Source organism: Meriones unguiculatus (assembly GCF_030254825.1).
Source record: "Meriones unguiculatus strain TT.TT164.6M chromosome 13 unlocalized genomic scaffold, Bangor_MerUng_6.1 Chr13_unordered_Scaffold_40, whole genome shotgun sequence".
Lineage (NCBI taxonomy): Eukaryota > Metazoa > Chordata > Mammalia > Rodentia > Muridae > Meriones > Meriones unguiculatus.
The window spans coordinates 4,601,053-4,628,796 of record NW_026843649.1 but is presented as its reverse complement, the minus strand read 5'-3'; the positions used below and the strand labels follow the sequence as shown (position 1 = coordinate 4,628,796).

Below are 27,744 nucleotides of genomic sequence, written 5' to 3'. Positions count from 1 at the left end.
GAAAGCCCTTGTTTTATTCAGCAAGGTTTCTCTCTGTAGTCTTGCATACCCTGGACTTGCTTTATAGACCAGGGTGATGTTTAACTCACACAAAACAGCATAGTTGTGCCTCCTGGAGATCTGGGATTATAGACATGTACAACCGTGCCTGGCTCAGATTTTATATATGTATGATTAAAACAGTATTTATTAAATATATATTAATTACATTATGTATTTATTAAATATTTTATATAAATATATTAAAATATAGATTGAATAAATATATATTTACATACAGGTTAAACTATATTTATATACATTAATGATTTGGTATTTTTGAGACAGTGTTTCTCCTTTTACCCGTCGCTGTCTTAGACAAGATGTGTAGAATAACCTGATCTTGTACTGACAGACACTGGCCTGCTGCTGCCTGCCAGAGTGCTGGTCCTAAAGGCCTGTGCCACCAAACCTGGCTCAGATTTTTGTTTGAATCTTATTTTTTGTTTTGCTTTGTTTTGAATAGCGGGTTTCTCTGTGTAGGCCTGTCTGTCCTGGACTCTCTTTGTCAACCAGGCTGACATTGAACTCACAGAGATCAGCCTGTGTCTGATTCTCATGTGCCTGGATTAAAGGCTTGTGCAATCACGTCTGGCAAGACCTTAGACTGTTATGAATTTTTGGAGGAGCGTTCCTTATATACCAAACTTTTTATAAGATTTATGAGTGGGTGAATGAGGGGACCTCTGATTATATTACCTGTGTGTGCATGTGTGTTTGTGCATGCACAGACATTAAATCAGACATCGCTGACATCCTCACAGTCCTTTTTGATCAGGGCTTTTGGTCTCCTTATTAAATTTTATTTTATTTTTTTAGAAAAGTATCTCTTAGCCTTCTTGTGTGTAAGAGGGAGTCAGATGCACTGGAACTGGATTCACAGACAGTGGTAGGTGTTGTGGATTGAACCTAGGTCCATTTGGAGCAGCAGGCACCGCCTTAACGACTGAGCGATCACTCCAGCAGTTCATCATGTAATTTTAAAAATGGAGCATTAATCAATGTCACACAAAATCGCTACAATTCATCTGATAGTGGGATTTTGGGGTGAAAAAAGCTCAGAGACCACTTGCCACTGCCTGCAGGAATGCTAAGACGACGGGGTGTGCCACCACACCCAGCTCTTTAAAAATACATTTAAAAGAGATTTATTACCTGTGTCTGACTCCCAATGACATAATCAAAGGGGCAGAGACCCAAAGACCCTTCATAAGCTACTGGCACTGAAATTAGCAGCAACCCCTTCTCCAGCTCCCAGGGACTGGACATTTTTTACTGTAGCAGGAGCAGGAGCAGCTCCTGTGTGTGGAGTTCTGGGTCAGGGGGCGGGGCAATGACGTCACAAAGCTCCTGGACAACCGTGATCCCACAAACACTATGGCTTGTCTGGGAGATTCGCAGACACCGGGACCACAGGACAGGCTGTATGGGCTCTGAGGACGACGATGTGCCACAGACCAGCAAAGGTGTGAGGAGTCAACAGGTGCCTACTTCCGGACTCCTCGTTAGTGAACGCTGGCACGTGGTGCTGGGAACCGTACAAGGGGAATTCTGGGATTTGTAGGCGGGACCCGAGCCATAAGTCATGCTGTAGCCAAGGAGAGACGTAGAGGCGTGACTGTAAGCAATCAGTATGCCACCTGGACACCTTTTTTGTAGTTCTCAGGTATAATCCCAGAAGTCCTTGCTCGGAAGCCATGTTTGTAGTTCTTAGGCAGGTGGCCCTCTGCCACAATGCATCTTGGGACTGTAGGTACTTTGCTGAGTTGGGAGCGCTCCAATTTCAGAAACAAAGGGATAAAAGTCCCCCGTGACTAGAAGCTTTGTGTTTAAATTTCAGTAGTGGGGGCCAGGGAGATGGCTGGAAGTGGGAGGTGGGGAAGGAGGGTGACCCCAAGCCTCCACGCCCGGAAGTCTTCGCTCTCTTCAGGGCGGATATGGAATCGAAGCCAGAAGGGGCGGGACTTCCGTGATAGGTGCGCCAATATCGCGAACCGCATTCCCAGGTTAGCATCCTTCCTCTCCCAAACTGTTTGAAAGAGTTGGACATCACGAGCCTGCTGTCCATTCGCCAGCTTGTGCCTGGGGCAGAACTGTAGGCAGGGGAATGGCGGGAAGAGAGGGGCACAGCTCTCCCGCTCCCATCATGCCTGCATGCATCTTGGGGGAAATGGGTGTACGCCGCCCTTCCCCACGTCCCCCCTCTCCCGCCAAACTCGGGGTCAGGTTGTGCACGACCTAGTATAGGATGTTCTGGCGCCCTCTGCTAGCCTCTGGATGCATGATCAGGCAGGAAACTATAAATAATGTTTAGGGTGCTGGGGGCTGAGTAGGTAAGGTGCTCTGTGTTTAGTGGTTATAGTGTTGGGGACTTAGTTCATAAGGCTCTAGCCACATCTGCTGGCCTGAAGGCATACACGCATGGGCAAATAGAAAAAGCAAGAAGTGGAGGAGGAAGAAGAGGAAAGGAAGGAAGGAAAGAAAGATATCTGATGTTTGTTGTTGTTGTTGTTTTTATAGAAAAACACCCAGCTAATTAAAACGTGGTACTATTTGGTGTTTATTTGTTGAACTTAAACCAACATACACAGGTAAATGTTCATGTATTCTGTAGTGATATAAATAATTTTTCTGCATGGTGAATAGAATATTTTCAGCTAGAAGTTGTGGAACATGGCAAAGCAATACATTATATTTACACATTGTATCAAATAAGAATGATTTGATGAACTTGTTCAGAGGAAGCTTCTCATATTCAAAACAAGAACCATCCCTCTCTTAAAGCATTTTCTCAAGGCACTAACACCCTCCCAGTACACAGGATATTCTTCCATAAATTCTGGATTGACAATTTTGATTGCTCACTTTGTGCTTTCCTATGTGGAAATCATATACCATACCCAGTAAAAGGGAACAAGAAGGAAAATGGAAGGGAAAGAAAGTGAAGGAAAGGGAAAGGGAAGGGATAGGAAAAGGGAAAATGAATGGAAGGGAATGGGGAAGGCAAAGGGAAGGAAAGGGAAAGGAAAGAAAAGGGAAAGGGAAGAGAATGGGAATGGAAAGGATGGGAAAGAGAAGGGAAGAAAAAAGGAAAATGATGGGAAAAGGAAGGGAAGAAAAAGAAAAAGGAAGGGAAGGGAAAAAGGAATGGAAGGGATGGGAAAGTGGAAGGAAGGGAAGTGAAAGAGAAGGGGAAGGGGAATGGAAAGCATGGGAAGGGGAAGGAAGGGAAGGGAAAGTGGAACAGAAGGGATTGGAAAGGGAAGGAATGGAAGGGGAGGGAAGGGATGGTAAAGGAAAGAGAAGAGAAATGGAAGGGAAAAGAAATGGAAGGGAAGGAAAGAGAAAGGGAAGGGAGGGGAAGGGATCGGAATGGGAAAGGAAAAGGAAGGAAAAAGAAAAAAAGGAAATGAGGGGAAGGGAGAGGAAAATGGATGGGATGGAAAAGGGAAGTGAAAGGTATGGGAAAGGGAAGGGGAGGGGAGGGGAGGGGTGGGAAAGGAAAGGGAAGGAAAGGAACAGCAATGATTATAGCTCTGTGGTAGTGTACATGCTTAGCATGGGTGAGGCACTCAGTTCAATAATCAACACTGAAGGGAAAAGGGAGCAATGCAAGGGTAAAATTATACAACATGGGTTAATCTCAGTGTATGAATCAAAGTGGGAAATAAGCCAAACATTTTTTTAAATATCTGATTCTATTTATATGCCACTCTACAAACAACAAAATCATACAGACAGAAGGCAGATCTTCAACCAGGAGAACACAAGGACAGAACAGACTGCAAAAGAGCATAAGAGGACTTTTGTTTTGTTTTGTTTTGTTTTGTTTTTCAAGACAGAACTTCTCTGTGTATCCTTGGTTATCTTGGGATCTCTTTTTAGACCAGCCTGGCCTAGAACTCACAAAGATTTGACTGCAGATGCCTCTCTGAGTGCTGGGATTACAGGCATGAACCACCATGCCCTGCTTTATAAGAGTACTTTTTATAGGGAAGAAAATGTACAGTATCTTGGTTCTGGCAGTGATTATACTAGTGCATATAATTGCTTAAAACCACTGAACTGTTTGCCTAATTTTTCTCACAAAGATTATGCTTGAATAAACCACATAAATTACACAAAATATAACAGTAAATAGTAAACATTTCACACTTTAGATTATAATTTATGCAACAGTCTGAGTTTCATTTAAAAAACAAAAGGAAAGAAAGAAATCTTCCCTTTGTTCATGTGGTCAGAGAATTGCCAAAGCCAAACACATTGTATCAGAAACTGTGGGTCAAAGTTGAAGGAACAAAGTGGCCTTGAGCATTAAGATGGAAAGGGAGTGAGGGTGAAGATGCCTAAGTGCGAGGTCAGAGCATGAGCAGAAAGATAAGTGGTGTCCACAGAATCCATCATAAGCACAAGCACATCAGAGCACAATCAAGTTGGGCAGACCCTGTGTGGTGGCATCCTAACATGGGCTTTTAGATCCAACAGGGCTGGAAATGAGGGAGCAGGATGTGAAAAGAAGAAATAGCCTCAGTAGGGAGAGAAAACAATTCACTATAAACAACAGCAAAATATAAATGAGGTGTGTGTGTGTGTGTGTGTGTGTGTGCAAAGCCTGAATTCTAACTGAGAAGACCATTACAACATGGAATATGCAAATGCTAGATTTCTAGGCTGAAGCAGAAGTACTGAATTAGTTCACAGTTTTCAATGTACAGAAATAGAAATTTAAATATATGTGAAAATATGGATAAATATATCCTCTAGGTCCATTCATGAAGAATACTTGTAACTCAATATTGTAAATCAACAGTAATAAAGATGCTAGCTGGGAGAAATTAGCCTCCACTGAGAGAAAACATGTGTTCCCTAGAGGCATAGTTGATTACAGGGCCACATTTGCTTATTCTGTAAGGATCCCCATGTCAGGCTCTCTACAAAGGAGAAGAAATGTGTGTGTATATGTATGCCAGAAATACCTTAGGTTGAAAAGTAGTGCTACCTCAAGATCCACCTATACCACTTCTAGGCATATATCCAAAAGGTGCTCAAGTATACAACAAGGACATTTGTTCAATCATGTTTGTAGCAGCTTTATTTATAATAGCCAGAAGCTGGAAACAACCCAGATGGCCCTCAATGGAGGAATGGATAAGAAACTGAGGTATATTTACACAAAGGGATATTACTTAGCAATTAAAACAAGAAAATCATGAAATTTGTGGGCAAATGGTGGGGACTGGAAAAGATCATCCTGAGTGAGGTATCCCAGAAGCAGAAAGATATACAGGGTATATACTCACTCATAAGTGGATATTAGACATATAATATAAGATAAATATACTAAAATCTGCACAACTAAATAAACATATGAAGGAGGAGGCCTCTGGCTAAGATGCTGAATCCTCATTCAGAAAGGCAAAGAGATGAACATCAGAAGAGGGAGAAAACAGGGAACAGGTCAGAAGCCTACCACAGAAGGAATCTGAAAGGCTCTACCCTGCAGGTTATCAGAGAAGATGTTGAGTCTTATACCCAAATTTTGGGCAGAGTGCAGGAAACTTCATGAAACAAGTAGGAAATAATAAGACCTGGGGAGGACAGGAGCTCCACAAGGAGAAAAACAGAACAAAAAAATCTGGGCACAGGGGTCTTTTCTGAGACTGATACTCCAACCAAGGACCCATGATGGAGATAAACTTGAACCCCTACACAGATGTTGCCCATGGCAGTTCAGTGTCCAAGTGTTTTCCATTGTAACAGGAACAGGACTGTCTCTGACATGAACAGATTGGCCTACTCTTTGATCATTTCCCCCGGAGGGGGAAGCAACCTTACTAGGCCATAGAGGAAGACAGTGAAGCTATTCCTGATGAGACCTGATAGACTATGATCATAGGGAGGGAGAGGAGGACATCACCTATCAGTGGACTTGGGGAGGGATATGTGTGGAAAAGAGGGAGGGAGGATGGGAGTGGGAGAGGAGGACGGAGGGGCCATGGGGGGATACAAAGTGAATAAAGTGTAATTAATAAAAATTAAGAGAAGAAAATTGAAAGAAAAAAAAGACACAGAATCCAGATATATAAGCTCTCATTGGTCAAATGACAAAACAATTTAAACATCAAAATGATCTGCATATCTATATCTTCCCAAAATTTCTATGTTGAAGTTCTAAGACCCAAAGAAACAGTGCTGCATGAGATCTTTGGGAGGTACTCAGGTCTTGGAGGTGAAGTCCTTCTAAGTAGGCTCATTACCTTATTGAAGAGATACTATTAAATCATGTGACCCTTTAGAACACTGAGTTTAAACTGAGAAAAGGACTGTAGACAAGCATGCCCACAACTAGACCATATAATTCAAATTTAGACTTTCCAGAGTTCAAAAATATGAAAAGTAAAGCCTTTGTTTATAAATCATTTGTCACTTAGCTCCAGCAGACTAAAACAAACAATAACAGTGTAGTCCACTACGGAAGGCACATAAATCATGAATCCATACTGATGTAAGTGTATGGCAAATGCATTAACATTCTGATGAGGACCAAGACACAGAGTGTCAAGATACTCATGGGGGTGCAGGGAGTGCAGAGTGTGTAGTAGAAAAGCCTGGAAAACACTGATTACAAGTAATTAAAGTAAAATATGTACCACCTGATAGGACACAGTGTGTGCCACTGTTGTGATACCCTTGTCCAAGTTTATGCATTGATTCATGAGAACACAGAGAGCTTAGAGAGAGTCCACAAAAATAACCAACCTGAGATATTATCCATATAGTACAGGATAACCATGGTACAACCCACAGACCTAAATAAACTAAGTAACATGGAGGGTAGAAGAGAGGATACTTGAATCCCACTAAGAAGGGGACAGACATGGGAAGTGGAGGGAGAGGAAGTGGGTTGGAGAGGGGGTGAAGAGAGGAACAGGACAGGGGATCAGGTGTGCGGAAAGTGAGGATGGGGGTGAGAGGGCTAGGGAGAAGGGAAATTGGTGTTGGGACATCTCTGAGACAAGATGAAGACTTGGAACTTTGGAGGTAACTGGTAAGATATGGGGGTGACCCCAGCAGAGACTCCTAGCAGCAGGGATATTGAGACTGAAGTGGACACATCTTGTAGCCAGTGGAGGGAGGGGGGCATCAACCAAATCACAAAACCCTCAACCCAAATTTGTCACCTACAAGACATGCAGGAATAAAAGATGGAACAGAGATTAAGGAAATGGCCAACCAATGACTGGCACAACTTGAGACCCAAACCATGGGAAAGACTCAACTTCTGACACTATTAATAATACTATGATATGCTTGTAGACAAAGGTACTAGCATAACTATCATCTGAGAGGCTTCATCCAACAGATAATGGAAACAGTTGCAAAGACCCACCGCCAAACAAACATTAGGCAGAATTTGGAGAGTCTTGTGGAAGAGTTAGAGGAAAGATTTAGGGAGCTGGGAAGGGGGTAGTACACCATAAGACTTACATAGCCAGCTCACCTGGGACCATGGGGCCTCATAGAGACTGAACCATCAACAAAAGAACATGCCTGGACTATTCCTAGGACCCCTCCACATATGAAATTGATGGGCTGTTTGTCCTCAAGTGGGTCCCCTAACAACTTAATCAGGGGCTGTCTCTGACTTGGGCTCCTATCTCTGCGGCCTCCCTCTGGATCCCATTTTCCTAGCAGGGCTGCCTTGTCTTGCCTCAGTAAAAGAGGAGGTACTTAATACTGATGTAACTTGATGTGTCAGGGTGGGTTGGTTGGGGGCTATCTGGGGAAAATGGGTGAGTGAGATGAGGGCGGGACTGGGAGGAGAGGAGGGAGTGGGGTTGTGAGTGGGATATAAAATGAACAAATAAATAAATTAATGAAGAAAAATATAATTGACCCACAGTCATAAAAAGTGACAGGATCATGAAAAAGATGATGGAACTATTCCATATTGAAAGAGACTAAAGAGATAAGGAAACAATGCAACACTTAAATGTACCAACTTCCTCGACGATTATGTGAGTAATAACATAGTCAACACAACCCAAATTAAATGTAATACTGTGTCAGCGTGAATTACCAAATTTGATAAGTGCACTGTCATTATGTAAGACAAAGTTTTTGTTTGTATAAAATCAACACTAAACCATTCTGAGTGACAGGGCATAAGTTCAGCAGCTTCCTCTCAAAATATGCAAAGTAAAACATCAATTAGCTGTACATACTTGGAATTATCTTCAAGTTTGTTATTGTTTCAAAATTGTTGTGGGGAAGCTGCGGTTAGTCTTTAACTCCAGCACTTGGAAGGCAGAGGAAGGCAGATCTCTGTAGGTTCAAGGCCAGCCTGGTCTACATAGGGAAGCCCAGGACAACCAGGTCTCTGTAGAGAAAATTTGTTTCAAAAAACTAAACTAAATAAAATTGTTGTAAGGAGAACAATGTAACTGAAAACTGAACAAGACTTAAAACAAAGTTGATTCTCCACACTGTCAATCTGGGTAAGACTGTGTCTGTAAGAGACTAAAAAGTGAAATGACATGACATTTTGGAGCAGCAAGAAGATTCTCTAAATACAGCCCACAGTCTTCTTTTTTTATTGTGTGTGTGGGGGGGAGTGTTCATGATGTGGGTAAAGGATGAATACTAGTGAACACAGGGGAAGGTCAGATGACAACTCTTTGCAATCATTTTTGCCTTCCACCTTTTCAGGAATTCAGGGTTCAAACTCAGGTCTCCAGGCTTGCCCAGCAAGAGCCTTTATCTGCTGAGCCATCTCACCAACCTGCAAGCGATTCTCTTGAGTGACCTCAATTAGGCAGTAGTGAGAAAAAATGTGAATGATTCCTTCTCTTAAACAAATTCGTAGGGATAAATAAACAATAAAAAGAGATGAGTAGAACATCAGTACTCTAGTGCTACCAACAACCAACAATCAGCAAAACAACCTAAGCACCTCCTGAGACAAGGGGCTACAGGGCTGGTAGCTAAAATTCCTTGCAAGTGTAAAACTGGAATTACCATGAAATAAAAGAGCTTTCCCAGCTCTACAGTAACCTTGTTATTACATCCTGATTATCTACACATAGCACCCCAAAGAAATACAAGTAGGAAAATAAGCCCGCATGAACCCTGTATACTCCTGGTTGAGCAAGTCCATCAAAGTATAAACAGCAGTGTATCTGCCAAACTGTGCCTTAAGATGAATTCTCTGATCAAATCACGTGAAAGCTAAGTGAGATAGACCACCTGCAGTGGTAGGCTGGCTGTCTTTACTTAAGAAGAGTCATTCCATTCTGGAATGCTGGCACATATGTCCTAAAACAATAGTCCTAGAAATGTTTCAAGGTGCAAGGATCCTGTGGCCTTTCCAAGCAGCAAGTGTTCATTCCACTGGGATGTCCAAACTACCCCACCTCACCCGCCCCAGGCCAGGCAGGAGGCAACACGGGACTCTCTGCACTTCCTTTCCGGGAGGACTGGCCCCAGTATCACTCTTCCTCAGGATGTAGGGCACATGTGCATCCCTAGGAACTCCACACAGTGTGCTCCCGCCTTCCCAACTCCTGCGGCCTGAGGGCGCAGTCCCAGGTACCAGCAGCCTCCACAGAAGCTCTTGGCAGAACCTGGGCAGGCTCTCCCAACCAGCCCAACCCGCCAGCCTCCAATTGCACAGCCCCAGCATCACCCCGCGACTGCCATCCTGCGGGTCCCTCACACACGCCCACAGCCAGCCAGGAACAACCGCTCCACGATGGCCAACACCCGTGGACCTGCCCCTCCTCCATCGCGGGAGCCAACGCTCTCCCCTCCCCAACTCCCAGCCTCAATGCCTACCCCAGCACCACCTAGCCCACTGGATGGCTGCTGGGGGCGGAGGCGGAGCCCAGAGGCAGAGGCGGGGGAGGAGCCCAGCCGGGGGGCGGAGCCCGGGGGCGGAGGCGGAGCCCAGGCTGCGCCCGCCCCACACACGCTTACCTGGCTTCTCCTGGTCTCAGCCTACCACAATGAGCTGTGTCATGACCGCCGCCACCGCGCCCGGGAAGCAGGTTCCCGTCCCGCCCTCTACGAGCTCAGCGTCTGTAGCCATAGCAATGGCGCTTGCATCATTCTTGACAATGGAGGCGCGCAGTGCGCCTGCGCCGCGCCTCGGGCAAGCCCCTCCCCGCCCCACCCAAGTAGGTTCTGCATTCTTGGTTGGGGTGCTTTGAGGCCTGAATTTTACTATTAATTTTACGGGACAAAAGGATCTTTGAGATAAGTGTACCTCCAAGCATATCTCTCCTGTTTTCAAACCCCTTGCCTTAGTTACTTTTCTATCACTGTGCTAAGATATCATGACCAAGGCTGCTTACCTAAAGTACCTACAATTGGTTGGGTACCTAGAGTTTCAGAGGGTAAGTCCATGACCATCATGGAAAGGACCATAGTGGCAAAGAAAAATGGCAGGCAGAGAACCAGAGAGAACAGTGGCTGTGAGCCTACATCCTGATCTATAAGTATGAGGCAAAGAGCTGAGAATGGTGTGGGATTTTAAAACCTCAAAGGCCACCCACAGTGACACACCTCTTCAACAAGAGCATACTTGCTAATTTTTCTAAAACAGTTCCATCAACTGGGGACCATATTTTCAAACATATCATTCAAACAACTACACTCCTCAATAGCGTCCTATGTAGCCAGGAATTAAGATAAAAAATTTCAATGTCCAAAAGCATCCCAGACACTCAGATTCTTGTGCTCTTTTGTTGTTGCTGCTGCTGTTTTGTTTTTGAGACAGAGTTTCTTATAGTCCAGGTTGACCTTCATTCCTGACCTTCCTGATGCTCCATTTACAGGCATGTGTCAACACACTTGCTTTATGATCTTGTTTATTTTTGTATTGTTTTGCTTTGTTTTGTTGTTGTTGTTGTTGTTTTGCTTTTCAAGACAGTTTTTTCCTGTGTAGCTTTAGTTCATCTGGACTCGCTCTGTAGACAAGGATGGCCTCAAACACACAGAGATCCAGTGTGTGCCACTAAGCCAGCTGACCTGTTTTTTTTTTTGATGGGGTATTTTTCTCTTTTGCATAGATAAGTGGTAAGAGTATTTTCCTTGTATGAACATAAGTGTATCACATGTGTGCCGTATATCCCAGGAGGTCATATGACATCAAATTCCCTAAAACAGGAACTACAGAAGATTGACAGCCACCATGGACATGCTAGGAACTCAGAAAAAAAAGCAGAGAATGTTTTGTTTTGTTTTAAGATTTATTATTTATTATGTATACAATGTTGTGTTTGCATATATACCTGCATGCCAGAAGAGGGTACTATATTTCATTATAGATGGTTGTGATCCACCATGTGATTGCTGGGAATTGAACTCAGGACCACTGGAAGAGCAGCCAGTGCTCTTAACCTCTGAACCATCTCTGCAGCCCCACAGAAAGTATTTTTCATCACTAGGCCATCCCTTCAGCCCCTCTGGCTTCCTCCTTAATCATCATCATTATTATTGTTCTTTTCTTCTTCCCTAGTATAGTCCAAACAAATTCACCTTCTTTCATTTCCCCTACTGAACTATAATGTTCTCACCATTAGGCCTTTGAATATGTATATGCTTTATCCCTTTGGGGGTGTTAGGTACCTATTGCTTTTCTTTAGGTTTAATAGTGTAATTTATAGTGATATACACATTTCTATGCATGGTCTATAGGTTTGTTTATGGTGAATTACCCCACCAGAATCTAAGCTTATAGAGAAAGAATGATGTTTCCATGAATCATTTTTGTGGGTTCAGGACTTAGGACAGCATTGGGTACCTAATTCACTAATTATCTCAGGAAGGAAAAATGTCCTTTTACAGAGTAAATGCCTTGAACAAAGTCTTCATAATCTGATAATACTACAGAATTCCCACCTAGAGGATGGGAGCATATAGCATTTTATTTCTTAATGCCAGCCATTGTGCTGCCTGTAATAAACTTCTCCTGAAGTCTTTTTATCCTGTTCTGTTACTGCTGTTAATAGGATAGCCTCTTCCATGCCTGTTGCCTTCTCTTTCATTTATCCCATAACAAGTTACTTCCGTTAAGCTTTAGTGAGGTTTAGCAACTGGCTTTATTATATCTAAGACTACCTGTATCTTCCAGTTTTGTACAGAAGCTAAGAATACAGCTCAGAGGTAGAACATTTGCTTCACATATAGGAGGTAAGGAAGGAGGAGGAAGGGGAGGAGAAAAAAAGGAACAGGAGAAGCAAAGCATTGCTTTTCTCTATACAGATGCCCTGCCTTAAATACAGGGATTAACAGTCTTCCTGTTTCTGATTTCTAAACAAGATAGAAATTTCAGATACAGCAACAGTGCCACTTATTTGGTGTTAGTTTTTAACCTCGTCACTCTCCTGACATTCACTCTGTAAGTGCTTTACATGTAGTTGGTTTTATGTACATGTTCATTTTCTGGGAAGAATCTATATTTTCATTAGGTTTTTTGAGAGATCAGGTCCTCAGAAAATGTCCTGGGCTTTGCATCCTACCATACTTATCCCTAGAAGACCATATCTGGAAAGCTGATTATGTCCTCTTTGTACATCATTTAAAAATAATTCAGTTGAAATGTGAGGAAGACATTGAAACACCATTATTCAGCAAGCTTTTAGAGTATATACGTGTGTGTGTGTGTGTGTGTGTGTGTGTGTGTGTGTGTGTGTAAATAAGATGAAAGGATGCATGCATAAACACAACTTAAAGAATTCTTGGGCACACACACAAAAGTTGGAACATCATTAAGCAGGATTTTTTCCTTTCTGTTTTCTTGTCAGGGAGATTTTGAATATGTTCCTTCCCTCCCCTCCCCTTCATTTCCTATTTCCTTCCTTGTTCAATGTGAATTTACAAACATTGCACTTGAATGGATGCAATTCTGTGAAACCATTGCCCAAAGGCCCCCTGCTGCCTCACTTCTAGACCTTGAACACAAAATGCATTCTAGCTTTTTTTTTTTTCTTGCCCTGGTGATTTTTCTGGAGGGGTGAAGGATAGACACCCAGACATGGTGAATTTCTCATCTATCCCTCCCTCCTACCCAGGTTTATTTCCTTTAGCACTTTGGGGAGCACACTGACAGAGGTTCCACACCCATGCAAACCACAATCATACCTGTGCTTTCTAAGATTTTCTAACAAAATTCTTCTAGTTACCAGACTGAGACCTTGCCTAAAAGAGAGTTGGCTTGGTTCTCAAGCAACAATCTCATAAGTGCAGCCAGGCTAATAAGTCATGTGCCAAGGTGCTCAGGTGGGTAATCTTGACACAGTGCCAGTACATTGGCACAGATTCAGGAGCTCAGTGGAGCCAAGCCTTCTCCTTTTGGGTTCAGTCCACTTCCTAGTTGAAGACACCTATGGCTCAAAAAGAAGTTTAAAGGATTAAGCATGTAGCTCAGTTGATAAGTGGTAGAGCAGAAAGATCAGAAATTCAAGGTCATCTTATAGCTGTTGAGTTTCTGGCCAGGATGGGCTACAGGGGACCCTAACCAAATAATAATAGTAATAACCACAATAGATTTCTGCTAAGAGCATATTTGGCATTCATTGTTCCAAGCCAGAGCTAACCACAGGTCACCGACTTTCCTCAGAGAAGAAGCAGGAGGCAATAAGTTCCAGCCCAGCAGGATTTGCTGCACACAGAACCCTCTGCAACTGAGGCTTTCCAGGCAAGTGGAAATGTGTGCTCCTACTGCTGACCAGAGGTGCCCCAGCTTGTAGCACTAGGAGCATGGGGAAGGCAAAATCACCATGGAGCACTGAGACCATCAAATCAAACAAAACCACAAAAGAACAACACAAGAAAAAATGTACTGGGTACAATGCATGCAAAGAGAATGGAAGAAGAAGAAAATACCAAAACTCAGAACAGTGGCCTGTCTCTCTATGGGCCCTCTATCCTTCTCCATTATTGGTGGCCTACCAAGAAATCAGGATCCACCCAACTACACCAGAGTTTGGAACAGTGACCTTCATTTAGCCAGACCAGAGAATGGAGCAGCAACATATCTGTTGATCTCTACCAGACCAGAGACCAAAGCACCAGCCAAACTCTGCCAGACCAGAGACCACAGCAGCAACAAATCTCTGCAAGATCAGAGTCCAGAGCAGGGGACACGCTCTGCCAGACCTAAGGCCAGAGTAGTGGCTAAGCTCTGCCAGACCAGAGACCAGAGAACATTGGCAGAGGTGCCAAGCCTGGGGCTCCACATACTGTATCCATCCTTTGGCACCTCCTTGCCACTCTCATGGGAGCCTGTGGAGCATAGCTCAAGCTTCCCTGAAATGGGAAAGAATCAAGTCTAGAGGGATAGAAGGATTCTGTCCCATGTCCTCAGTCAGTCTCAGAGACAAAAAATGGCAACAAGGGACAAAACAGTTAAACAAGACACAAACAGCTAGATCCCATTGCTTGTGCAGCAGAAAAATACACAGAGCTAGACAGCAGATTCCACCATTCCTGCAGTGGAAAAAAATGAAAGTAGGATATCAGAGAATCTCTGCTACAGGAGATACCTGCATTGTCCTTGTCCAACGATCCAGAGATCACAGAAAACTGGGTACTCTACCACCCTTTACAGATAGGGGCACATTCATCCTCTCTGAGGTCCAGAGATCACAGAAAACTCAGTACTCAATTACCTTTACAAATTTGCCTCTCTGAGGGGGGTCTGGAAAGTCTTCCAGGCCCCCTCTGCCCCACAGCTGTCCAAAGCATCAGCTCTAACCTTTCTGACCACACAGATTACACATTTTGCCTCGAGTCTTGAAAAAAGAAACTACAGAAACACAGAGCCAGACACAGAGAGATACTGACAGAGTGCTCACTTACTGGCTGTTGTTCAGCTCCATGTGCTGGGGGTGCTTGGGAGACTTGGGAATCCAATATGAGAACCCATATGTTATGGCCAGCACTTAGGGTCACCAAAGATCATCAGGAGCTGGACCATATATGCAAGAGCAAAGAGTTTTATTTGGGCTTAAGCTGGGTCTCTCCATCATTACCAACACAATGGATCAGAGAGGAGAGCCCTGAGCAGCTGCATGGCAGGGTTTTGATTGGGGTCTGAGGAAGGACCAGGAAGTTGTAGTTTAACAGTTAAAGGATTGGGTGACATTCAGCAAGGGCAAGCTTTTTATCAAGTGATTGGCTAGCTAACATAACTCTAGGCCTCAGGAATGTTAGGTATTTTCTGTGTCATTGAATCTTCTACAAGGTTGGTAGGGTGCTCAGCACAATTGTTCCACTTTAAGATACTTTTCCATCCTTGTGGTTATCCTCAGACTGTTCCTTGGGTAGGGAATCTTATGACATGGCCCAATTCCTGGTGATCTTGGGGTAGAGTCACTAGTCTGGTGACCTTTAGGTGACCTTTTTTAGTCCTAGTTCCTGGTGATCTTTGGGGGTGTCAGGTAGGTTCTCTAAGTTCTAAAAGATCCATTTGGATTTTGTGGGGGTTGTAAATGATATGTCCTGTGTCAGAAAGCACTCCAATATCAAGCTATGATATAGAAGAGTAGAACTGATGATGTAAAGGATTTACTATTGCTGAGAAACTAGAATTTAGCCGAGGGAAAACTGCCTGTAAAACACTACACAAATAAGTAGTATGATAACCAGGCCTGTTAGAGATTAGGATCGGAGGATGCACATGTTTGCTGACCAGGATTATCTAGAAATGTGGCAGGATGAGTTCTTTTAATTTGTAATTTTCCAACGTGTATTTATTAATTCATGAATGTGAATGAAAACAGACCAGATTGGTGGGTGTACAATTTGGGTCAGGTAGCTTGATCCAGTGAATATTGAATTTCAAATTAATGGACTTTCCTATGCCCATATGTACAATCCTCATTGAAATAGTTCTGTCAGTTCAAATTTGAGCCACAGGCTAGTGGATAAAGCTGTGTCTGTCAGGTTACAGGTCTCAGCAGCTAATATTGTACACAGGGACAACATTAAACAGTATCTTATTAATGGCTTTCACTCTACAAGAGATTGACCTGTGTTTTTCAAAGTCAGTATGCTATGTGTATTTTTCAACTAAGAGGTTAAGATCACTGGCTGCTCTTTCAGAGATCACAAGTTTAATTCCCAACAACCACATGGTGGCTCACAACATCTATATGAAATCTGGTGCTCTCTTCTGGCGTGCAAGTGTACATGCATGCAGAACACTGTATACATAATAAATAAATAAATAAATAAATAAATAAATAAATAAGTCAGTTGTTGGTATTACTAAATTTTATTTTGTTGATGAATCACTGCTCTAGTCTATTAGTTAATATTCTCTGATAATCCCCAGTCATTAAGAATTTCATTCCTTTTTCTTTAGTGCTTTGATTTTTGTTTTTGTTTAAAGCAATGTCTCCTGTAGATCAGCCTTTCACATGTTATGTAGTTTACACTTTATTTGAACACTGAATGCTACCTCTACAGCCCAGTGCCTAGAATATAATCCTCCAACTCTTTTCAGGTGGGCCCTGACTGGTTAGTGTGAAGTAAAAGAGATCAGTGAATGAGTGTCCACTGACTTCCCTGGGTTTTGTTTGTTTGTTTGTTTGGAGCTGGGTGATTACAAATAAAGCGAGACCTGTGTAAGAATTGAGCTCACTGAGCTACTTTGAAGCTGGTGTTGTCACAACACAGAAAGGGAGGGGAAGAGGGAAGATGGCAATGATAATGGTAATCAATTTTAGATGGTCAGTAAATGTGAAAAGTGTATACTTAGGGCTGGGAGTTATACACAAAGAGAATCAAGAATATGGATTAGTTGCTGAACTTGTTTCTGGAAAGCAAATTTTTACAGTTACACTAGTTCAAACACACAGAAGATCTGGACAAAGTGGGGTGGTAGTGCCTAGCAGGAATGCTTTCCCCTCCCCCCATTTGAAAATGCACAACCTGAGAGAGAAAAGGTGTGAGTAATATTTTGTGTGCTCTAATACATACTTGAATTCCCTGAAGAATATTGGACCATAAAGCCATTTTCAACTTTTAAAAATAATTTTTAAGATTATAATGAAATCGTTTCAACTTTCTCATTCCTCTCTACTCTTACATCTCAAAAGATGGGATAAATCCTTAAAGTGGCTACTTAACAATCAAAGCAGATTTGGCTGTCAGGTTCTCCCAGCATCCCTCAGTCCTTACCTGTTACAAGGTATGGGTGTCAAACAGAGTTCTCTAGCCCAGGAGTTAAGCTGCCCTCCTCCCAGCTGTCCTCCCTTATGTATTCTAACCGTTTTGGTTACCTGGTCTTTTTCATTTATCATTTATCCTCCTGGCCCTTTGTTCTGGCTCTCTACTTCCCTCTGTCCTCTCTTCTCACATAGCTCAGGGTCATGTCAACTCTAGACTGTCCCACATTTCCCTGTGTCTATCTATAATAAACTTTCTACTCCAACATACCTAGGAACAGCCACATCCTTTTTGTTTTATATCTCATTTTCGATGAGCTTAACTACTCCTTGATTCGAATTCATGGTCGTTTGTTTCTTTAATGGTTGTTACTGTTTGTCTTTGACTGAAGTTTCGATGAAGGACTTCCCAACTATGAGGTAGAGATGAATGCACTGGACACTGAGTGTGTAACATAAATTACCTGTATCATGGAAAATGAACAGGTGCCCTGGGAGAGTGGAAGACTGTATTTTAAATTATTTCCAAAATGAGGGTGTTGCAGGATTTGATCCCAGTGTGATTCCTTAGATTGTGAACTGTAAAAACCTGGGCTTTGTTTGGTATGGTTGAGCCCTAACACAAATCTTAATTCCAAGAACTTTCCATTTATTCTAAACAGGTGATTATGGTATGAATCCGTCAGCCCTGGAACATACCTTTAATTCAAAAGCTCCCTGTGCATAGGATTAAATAATGTTAACCCTAGGTCAAGAGGCAAAGCAAGAAGCCAGCTGACAGGGATTAAAGAGTAAGTGGAAATTTCAGCTGAAATGTATTTAAGACAGAGTGTAAAAGTGGAAGGAGTTTTAGCTTGGTAGCTATGGGGCTTTTTGAGCTTTGAGCTAGAACGCCTTTGGTGTTGGATTAGTTTGGCCTATCCCCCCTGAGCTGTCATCTGAACTGGTGAGCTTTTGGAGCTTTTTCCTCTTAGATGTGAGGTGAGTAGCAGGGTCAGATGGATGCTTTATCTGACTTTCTGAACTACCAGGTTTTCTCCCCAGTACCTAGCTCCTGGGTCTGTATTGGTAAACTCAAACAATTGGGATTTTCATTTTTTTATAACAACACTAGGGTTCTGTGAGCCCCTAGGGGTTGGGGCAAAGCTAGAATACCTCTGCTATCTGCATCAGTTGATCTTTTATACACTGGTAGAAGAGCTACTACTGTCCTGAGACTCAGCTGTATTGTCCAAGCTAATGAGAGAGTCTGCATGGGACTAGCAGTAAGGACCAACAGTGGGAGGTAGCTTATGGGTTTGTTCTGGGATTGTACTCTGATGTAGCTGTAGGGAGCTGTGAATGAGACCAGAGCCCATGCCATGGTGAGTGAGGGGCCATTGTTCCCAGGCCAGGCAGAGCAGGTCTGCTAAGCTATCACGGCCTATTCTGCTTTGACCGAGATGGGCTGTGTTTCAGACTCTGATTCTGTTGTTTTCCATGTGGTGACTTCAGCAGAGATCCTTGTCCTCTTACCCTTCTTGAGTGTTGACTGTTCAAGGAGGAGGGGACCCTGTGGCTTGGGCAGTAGAAAGTTGTGGTGCTTATAGTATCACTATCTAGTGTGCACACCCAGGCATTGCTTTTGCTGTGCATTAGATAGATAGATTGGAAAACTGAAAGTCTCATTTCTAGAAATGCCTCATGTTATATTCCACACATGGTTTTGTGTAACAAATTTTATAAATAGTTTTGAAAGTGGTAAAAAAAAAAGTGGTGGTGGTCATCTTAAGCAATACTTGCTTATTTTTTTTTAAATTTATTTTTTACCTTTCAACTATCAATGAACACACTGGTGTAATTCAGGAAAATTGAATTCTTGGGTTCAAAAGGATTTTCTGAGGTGCAAAATTTTGTCCGTGTCAGGTGTGCCTGGTTTTAGATAAGTGAATAGGGCAGATTCCACATCTTGTGACATAATCCACACAGCAGGAAACATTAAATTATTCTCCAACTTTGTTTTGGGTGTGAGTGTTGGCAAGGGCAGAGATGTGCCTGAACCCACAAGGCGACATGAGGGACTGAAAGCCATAGCTCATCTTTTTTATCACCTCCACTTTCTAAGAGACATCCAGAACAAAAGGACTCTCTGGAAAGGACATTAGGAGTAGCTGCAAAGTCAAAAATATAACAGTTTTGGTGTACTTTGAGTTTGTCTTGTAGGAGTTGTGAAATCTGTGTTTATTTAATTTGTATTAAATTTAAAAAAATCAAAGGTATCTCTGATCCAGTGTACATTTTTCATGTTAGAGTTTCTTTAGGTTTTTTCATGTAAAATTGGCTATATTTTAGGCTTATGTTTTTGGCTTTTTTCTCCCACAAATACTGAACATATTCTTGATTGTTGAAGTTTGTGGGGAGTACAGAAGTCACATCATGCCAGAAGATTTATGAGATTAGTGGCAATAGAGTCTTCATTTATTTTTCTGTTTTCCTCTATTTCTTACCAGGTGGCTTTTCTGATATTAGAGTTAGAGATTTTGGATTGTCCTTTAGCAAGCACATAAAGACAATTTGCACTTATGTCTGTAAAAGGCCGAAGAGACAACATTAAGGTGAGTGATACCACTTGACCAGTTACTCCTTTTCTTTGGGCATATTCTTTTGGTGACATATTCTGTCCTTTTTCTTCAGAAGTTTCATGTGGTGGTCCAGTGGTATCCATATTATTTAGTTGGATGTTTTTATTCTCCTGAAAAGATTACATCAAAACCCTGCCCCATACCCATTTTTTATTTAAGAAGAAATCACTAGTCTTTATAAGTTTGTTTGGACTCAATGACCAAGGTCTCTGATGAAGAGTTACCTCTGCTTATTCAGAAGATCTCTACTATTCAAATCTTATCATTATCAATTTTGATAGGATCCACCTTTCTTTTCCTGTTAAAACATTCGGTTTTACCAGTGAAGACACAGTTCAGTAGTTTCTCACTGTCTACTCCTTTTAGTTATGTTTACTTCTTTTTTTCTAGAGTATTTAGGTGTGCTGTTAAGTTGCTACTAAGAGATCTTTCTGATTATTTTTTTCTGAATGTACTTAGTGCTATGAACTGTCTTCTGTTCAACATTTACATTGTGTACTATAAGTTTTGATATGCTGTGTATTCATTTCATTTACTTCTAGAAAGTCTTTAATTTCTTTATTTCAGTTTTGATCCATTTTTTTATTCAGTAGAGAGTTGTTGAATTTCTATGAGTTCGTAAGCTTTCTATTGTTTTTGTTATTGGTGATGTGCTGCTTTAAACCTTAGTGGTCTGATAGGATGCAGGAGGTTATTGCAAATTTCTTATATTTTTTGAGACTTCCACTGTTCAAGTATATCATCAATTTTGGAGAGCAATATATGATTTGCTGAGAAGAAGGAACAATCTTTTGTGCTTGGGTAGATGTTCTGTAAATATTATTTGGGTATATTTAGATTTTTGATGTTAGCTGGAGCATTTCTCTGTTCAGTTTGGTCAGGAGGAACTGTCCATTGGTGAGAGTGATATATTGAAGTCTTTCCCTATCAGTTTATGAGGGCCAGGATGTGATGCAAGCACTGCAGAAGTGTTTCTTTTATAACTTAGGTGCTCTTAGGTTGGGAGCATACATGTTAAGTATTGAAATGTTATATTGCTGGATTTTTTTAATACATCATGTCCTTTGCCATCTTTTGATTAGGTTTTTGAAAGCTGTTTCATTGGATATTAAAATTGATATACAAGCTTGATACTCCAGTCCACTTATTTAGAATATCTTTTTCCAAACCTTTACCTTGAGATAATGTCTATCTTGATGTGAAGCTGTGTTTTTTTGTATTTAGAAAAAGGGTGGATTCTATTTTATCATCCATTTTGTGAGTCTGTGTTTTTTTATTGGTGAATTTGGGTTAATGTTATTAAGAGATATCATTGAACAGTGATTGTTATTTTGGTGGTGGTGGTGGTTTTAGCACCTTGAGTGGGGCTGTATTTATAGATACATATTATTTAAAATTGACCTTTTTATGGAACATCTTATTTTCCCCATTTGGTGATTGAAAGTTTCTGGGCATAGTTAGTAATTTGTGTTGGCTTCTGTAGTTTTTTAGAGTCAGAAGCACTGTGTCTAAGCCCTTCAACTTCTAGCATTTTTACTGAGAATACAGGATTAATTCCAATAGATCTGCCTTTTTTTTGGTTGGTTTTTGTTTGTTTTGGTTTGTCTGATTGGTTGGTTAGTTTGGTTTCTTTGTTTGTTTTTAGTTGCAGCTTTTCATATTCTTTCTTCATTCTGTATATTTAGAGTTTTGATTATTCTCTGGTAAGAGGACTTTCTTTTCTGGTCCAGTGTCTTTGATATTTTGTATGCTTCGTGTGCCTTGATAGACATCTTCTTCTTTAGGTTAAGAAATTTTTCTTGTATGATTTTGTTGAAAATGTCTTCTGGACCTTTGATCTCATCCTTTTTCTAATCTGATTATCAGCATGTTGTGTGTTGTCATACTGTCCCGTAAATCCTGAATGTTCCCTGAAAGTTTGTATGTAGACAGGCTGGTTTTGAACTTACAGCTCTAACTCCACTCAAGTGTTGGGCTTAAATGTAGGCCAACATGCCTGGCATCAACATCACCATCATTGGCTGCTGAGCATGGAATATACGGATTTAGGTATTTATTTTGTTTTGTTTTGTATATGTAAGCATAGGTTATTGTGTTGATCTTCATCAACATCTTGCATTTGAAATATTGGCAGGGAGTATATTTAATTTCTTAGGATGGCATTTATTCATTGACACTAACACTATCTGAGCTTTCTGAGACATTGAATTGTGGGTTTGTGACGCTCTTCTTACCTGTTGTATTTTTTTATTTTATTCGTTTGTTTTATTCACATTTAATTTATTTTTAATTTAAATTTGTTTTTTTTAATTTATTCTCTGACATGAACTTGAGCCTTTGATTACCTCCTCCTAAGTGTTGCAGCCTTGCAATGCCACAGAGGAAGATGATGCAGCTATCCTTGATGAGACCTGATAAGCTAAAAGGGAAGGAGTTCCTCCTCAATTAGAAGACTAGAGAAAGGGAATAGGGGCAGAAGAAGGAGGGTGGGTGGGACTGAGAGGATATGAGGGAGGGGCTACAGCAAGGATACAAAGTGAACACATTGTAATAAATAAATAAATTAAATTAAAAATAATTTATTCACTTAACATCCCAATTGTAATCCTCTCTCTCGTCTCTTCCTAGTCTCACCCTCCATTCTTCTTTCTCCTTTATGCCATTTCCAATATCTCAGATACAGGGAGCCCTCCTCTCCTACCATCTGAACCCAGCCTATCAAGTCTCACTAGGATTGCCTGCATCCTCATCCTCAGTGGCATAGCAATGCCCCCTCCACCAAGGGGAAGTGATCAAATAGCAGACAACAGAGTCCATGTCAGAGCAGGCACCTTCTCCCCTTACTACGGATAGAACATGGAGACTGAGCTTCCTATCAGCTACATCTGAGCAGCGGTCTAGGTCCTCTTCATGAATGGTCTTTGGTGGGTGCATCAATCTCTCCAAGTCCCCATGGGCCCAGATTTGTTGTCCTTGTTGGTCTTCTTATGGAGGTCCTGCCAGCTCTGGGTCTTTCTATATTCTATCCTCCCACTCTTTCCTATGATTCCCTGTGCTCTACCCAAAGTTTGGCTGTGAATCTTAGCATCTGCTTCGATCCCCTCCTGGGCAGAGTCTTTCGGAGGATATGTTTGTTAGGCTCTCATTCTCTTCCCTCTCCTCAGTCACTTCTGGTGTCGATTCTATTTGCCCTTTTGAATAAGACTTGACCATCTTCCATAGGGTACTCCTTTTTATTTAGCTCCTTTAGGTCTGTAGATTGTAGTATGTTTATCCTATATTATGGCCATTACCATTTACAAGTGAGTATATACCATGCATGTCTTTCTGGTTTTGGAATAACTCACTTAGGATGATCATTTTTAGTTCCATCTACTTGCCTGAAAATTTTATAATTTCCTTGTTTTTTTAAAATACCCGAGGTGCATTCCATTGTGTGAATGTACCACAATTTCTGTAAAACAATGGTTTGGTTGAGAGATGTGTAGTTTGTTTCTCTGTTATTGCCATTATGAATATAGATGCTATGAACACAGTTGAGCAAATATTTTTGTTGAATGGTGGAGCATCTTTTTGATATATTCCCAGGAATGGTAGAGCTGGGTCTTGAAGTAACACTATTTTCAATGTCTGAGAAAGCATCAGATTCATTTCTAAAGTGGTTGTATAAGTTTGCACTCCCACCAGCAATGGAGGAGTATTCTTCTTTCTCCACATTCTCATTAGCTTGCTGTCACTTCACGTTTTGACCTTAGCCATGATGGGTTTAAGATGGAATGTCATTTGCATTTCCATGATGACTACAGATATTGAGCATTTAATGTCCACCATTTGATATTCCTCTGTGGAGAAATCTCTGTATAGTTCTGTACCCCAGTTTTAAATTGGATTATTTGGATTGTTGGAGTTTAATTTCTTGAGCTCTTTATAAATATTGTTTATTAGCTCTTCCTGTTGTATGTAGGGTTGGTGGAGATCTTTTGTCAGGCTGTAGGCAGTCATCTTGTTCTACTGACAGAGTTCTTTGCTTCATAAAAGCTTTTTTCTTTCATGAGATCCTATTTGTTAATTCTTCATCTTCGAGCCAGTGTTCTTGGTGTTCTGTTAAGGAAGTTACCTTCTATGCCAATGAGATCAAGCTCTTTCCCAATTTTTCTTCTAACAGATTTAGTGTATCTGGTTTTATGTTGAGGTCTTTAGAACAACTTGGACTGTAGTTTGATGCAGGGTGATAAATATGGATCTATTTTCATTTTTCTACATGTAGACATCCAGTTAGACCAGCACCATTTGTTGAAGATGCTGTCATTTTTCCATTGCATGCTTTTGGCTTCTTTGTCAAAAATCAAGTGGCCATAGGTGTGTGGGTTCACTTATGGGTCTTCACTTCAATTCCATTCATCCACCATTCTGTTTTTATCACAGTACTGTGCAGTTTTTATTACTATTGTTTTATAGTAGAGCTTGAGATCAGGGAAGGTGATACCTAATGAAGATCTGTCTTTGAACATGATTGTTTTAGCTATTCTGGCTTTTTATTTTTCCATATGAAGCTGGGAATAATTTTTTCAAATTCCTTAAGAATTATATTGATATTTTGATGGGAATATCATTGAATCTGTAGATTGTTTTTGTTACGATGACAATTTTTACTATGTTGATCCTACTGATCCTTAAGCATGAGAGATATTTCTATCTTCTGGTATCTTTTTCAATTTCTTTTTTGGGTTTTTTGTTGTTGTTGTTGTTCATATAGGTTTTTTACTGGCTTGTTGAAGATAACACCAAAATACATTATGGTTTTTTTTTTTTTTTTTTTTTTTTTTTTTTTTTTTTTTTTTTTTTACTGGCTATTGTGAAGTGTGTTATTTTCCTAATTTTTTTCAGTCCATTTGTCCTTTGCATACAGGAGTGTATTTTTTTGAGTTTTCTTTTTCGTTTTTAGTTAACTTTATATCCAGCCACTTTGCTGAAGTGTTTTTCAACTGTAGGAGTTCCCTACAGTAGAATATTGGGGGTCATTTTTGTTTACTGTCATATCATCTGTGAATCAAGATACTTTGACTTCTTTCTTATCAATTTGTATCCCCTTAATCTCCTTTAGTTGTCTTATTGCCCTAGATAGGACTTCGAGTACTGTATTGAAGAGATTTGGAGAGAGTGTGTAGCCTTGTCTTGTCCCCAAGTCCAGTGGAATTGACTTAACATTTTTTTCATTTAGTTTGATGTTAGCTATATACTATTCTGTATATTCTGTATATATTCTGTATACTATCTTTACTATTTTTAGATATGTGCCTTTGTCCCTGGTCTCTCTAAGACTTTAAACAAGAATAACTGTTGGATATTGTCAAATGCTTTTTCAGCATCTAAGAAAATGGTCTTTTTTTTTCAATTTGTTTATACAGTGGATTACATTGATGGATTCCATATACTTAACCACCCTTGCTTGCCTGGGATGAAGCCTACTTGGTCATGGTGGATGACATCTTTGATATGTACTTGGATTTGGTTTGCAAGTATTTTATAGAGTATTTTTACATCATTGTTCATAAAAGAGATTGGTCTGAAGTTCTCTTTCTTTTTGGGGATCTTTGAGGATTTATCAAGGTGACTGTGGTCTCACCAAAGGAATTTGGTCATGTTGCATCTATTTCTATTTTGTGAAATAATTTGGAGAATATCAGTATTCGCTCTTCTTTGAAGGTCTTGTAGAATTCTGCTCTGAAATCATCTGACCCTTGGATTTTTTTTGGTTGGGAGTATTTTGATGGCTGCCTCTATTGCCTTATTCACTATAAGGCTATTTAATATCTTTACCTGATGTTGATTCAACTTTGCTAAGTGGATTTTAAAGAGAATTGTATATTTCATTTAGATTTTCAAATTTTGGAGCATATAGGCTTTTGACATAAAAGGTAATGGTTCTTTGGATTTTCTCAGTGTATATTATATCTTTTTCTTTCAGACTTTGTTGATTTGGATAGTGTCTTTCCGCCATTTACTTAGTTTGGCTAAGAATTTGTCTGTGTTTTTTATTTTCTCAAAGAACTAGCTCTTGGTTTCGTTGATTCTTTGAATTATTATCTTTGTTTCTAATTTATTGATATCAGGCCTGAGTTTGTTTTTTCCTAGTGGTCTACTCTTGCTGGGTGTGTCTGCTTCTTTTTTCTTAGGTCTTTCAGGTATGCCATTAAGTTGCTTGTATGGGATGCCTCCATTAGCTTATGATGGCCTTTGTTGGTATTCAAACTCCTCTTCGGACTGCTTTCATTGCATCCCATATGAAGTTGAGAAATCTTCTATCAAGGTTTGTAAAATATTCTGTTGGTATTTTGATGGAAATTTCATTGAATCTGTACATTACTTTTGGTAAGATGTCCATTTTTACTATGTTAACCCTGCCAAGCCATGAGTATCGGAGATAGTTCCATATTCTGATATCTTCTTCTAATTCTTTCTTCAGAGACTTGAAGTTTTTTTTATACAAGTCTTTGACTTGCTTGGATATGGTCACACCAAGGTACTTTATGTCCTTTGTGGCTATTGTGAACGGTGTTGTTTCACAAATTTCTTTCTCAGCCCTTTTATCTTTTGTATACAGGAGGGCTACTGATTTTTTTTTTTGAGATAATTTTGTATCCAGCCACTTTGCTGATGGTGTTTATCATCTGTAGGAGTTCCCTGGTAGAAGTTTTGGAGTTACTCAAGTATACTATCATATAATCTGCAAATAGTGATACTTTGACTTCTTCCTTACCAATTTGTATCCTTTTGGTCTCCTTTAATTTTCTTCTTGTTCTAGCAAGGACTTCAAGAACTATGTTGAAGAGATATGGAGAGAGTGGGCAGCCTTGCCTTGTCCCTGAATTCAGTGGGATTGCTTTAAGTTTCTTTCTGTTTACTTGATGTTGGCTACAGGCTTGCTGTATATGTTTAGGTATGTGCCTTGTATCCCTGATCTCTCCAATAGTTTAAACATGAATGGATGCTGGATTTTTTCAAATGCTTTTTCAGCATCTAAGGAGATTATCATGTTTTTTTCTTTCAATTTTTTAATATTGTGGATCACATTAATGGATTTCCGTTTGTTGAACCACCCCTGCATACCTGGCATGAAGCCTACATCGTCATAGTGGATGATATATTTGATGTGTTCTTGTATTGGGTTTGCAAAGTATTTTGTTGTGTATTTTTGCATCAATGTTCATAAGGGAGATTGGCCTGAAATTCTCTTTCTTTGTTGCGTCTTTGTGAGGTTTAGGTTACAAAGTGACTGTGGCTTCAATGAATGAGTTTCGTAGTGTTCCTTCTGTTCCTATTTTGTGGAATAAATTGAAGATAGCTGGAGTTACCTCTTCTTTGAAGGTGTGGTAGAATTCTGCACTGAAACCATCTGGTCCTGAGCTTTTTGTGGATTGGAGTCTTTTGAGGAATGCTATTTCCTTAGTGGATAAAGGACTATTTTATTGATTCAGCTTTGGTAAGTGTAATTGATTAAGAAAATTGTCTATTTCATTTAGATTTTCAAATTTTATGGCATATAGACTTTTGAAGTAAGTCCTAACGATTGTTTGGATTTCCTTAGTGTCTTTTGTTTTGTCCCATTTTCATTTCTGATTTTGTTAATTTGGACAATCTCTCTCTGCCTTTTAGTTAGTTTAGCTAAGGGTTTGTCTATCTTGTTAATTTTCTCAAAGAACCAGGTCTTGGTTTCATTGATTCTTTGAAATGTTTTATTTATTTCTAATTTATTGATTTCAGTCCTGAGTTTGATTATTTCCAGGTGTCTCTTCTTTTTCGGTGTGTCTGCTTCTTTTTTTCTAGGGCCATTAGATGGGCTATTAGGTTGATTGTGTGAGATGTTACAAATTTCTTCTTGAAGGCACTTAGTGCTATGAACTTTCCTC

At 40.5% G+C, this 27,744-nt stretch overlaps 1 pseudogene; it reads left to right on the top strand.

Annotated features, from left to right (window-relative positions):
* The window catches only part of LOC132651130 (zinc finger protein 91-like), a 310,759-nt pseudogene that overhangs the window by 60,948 nt on the left and 222,067 nt on the right, over window positions 1-27,744 (top strand).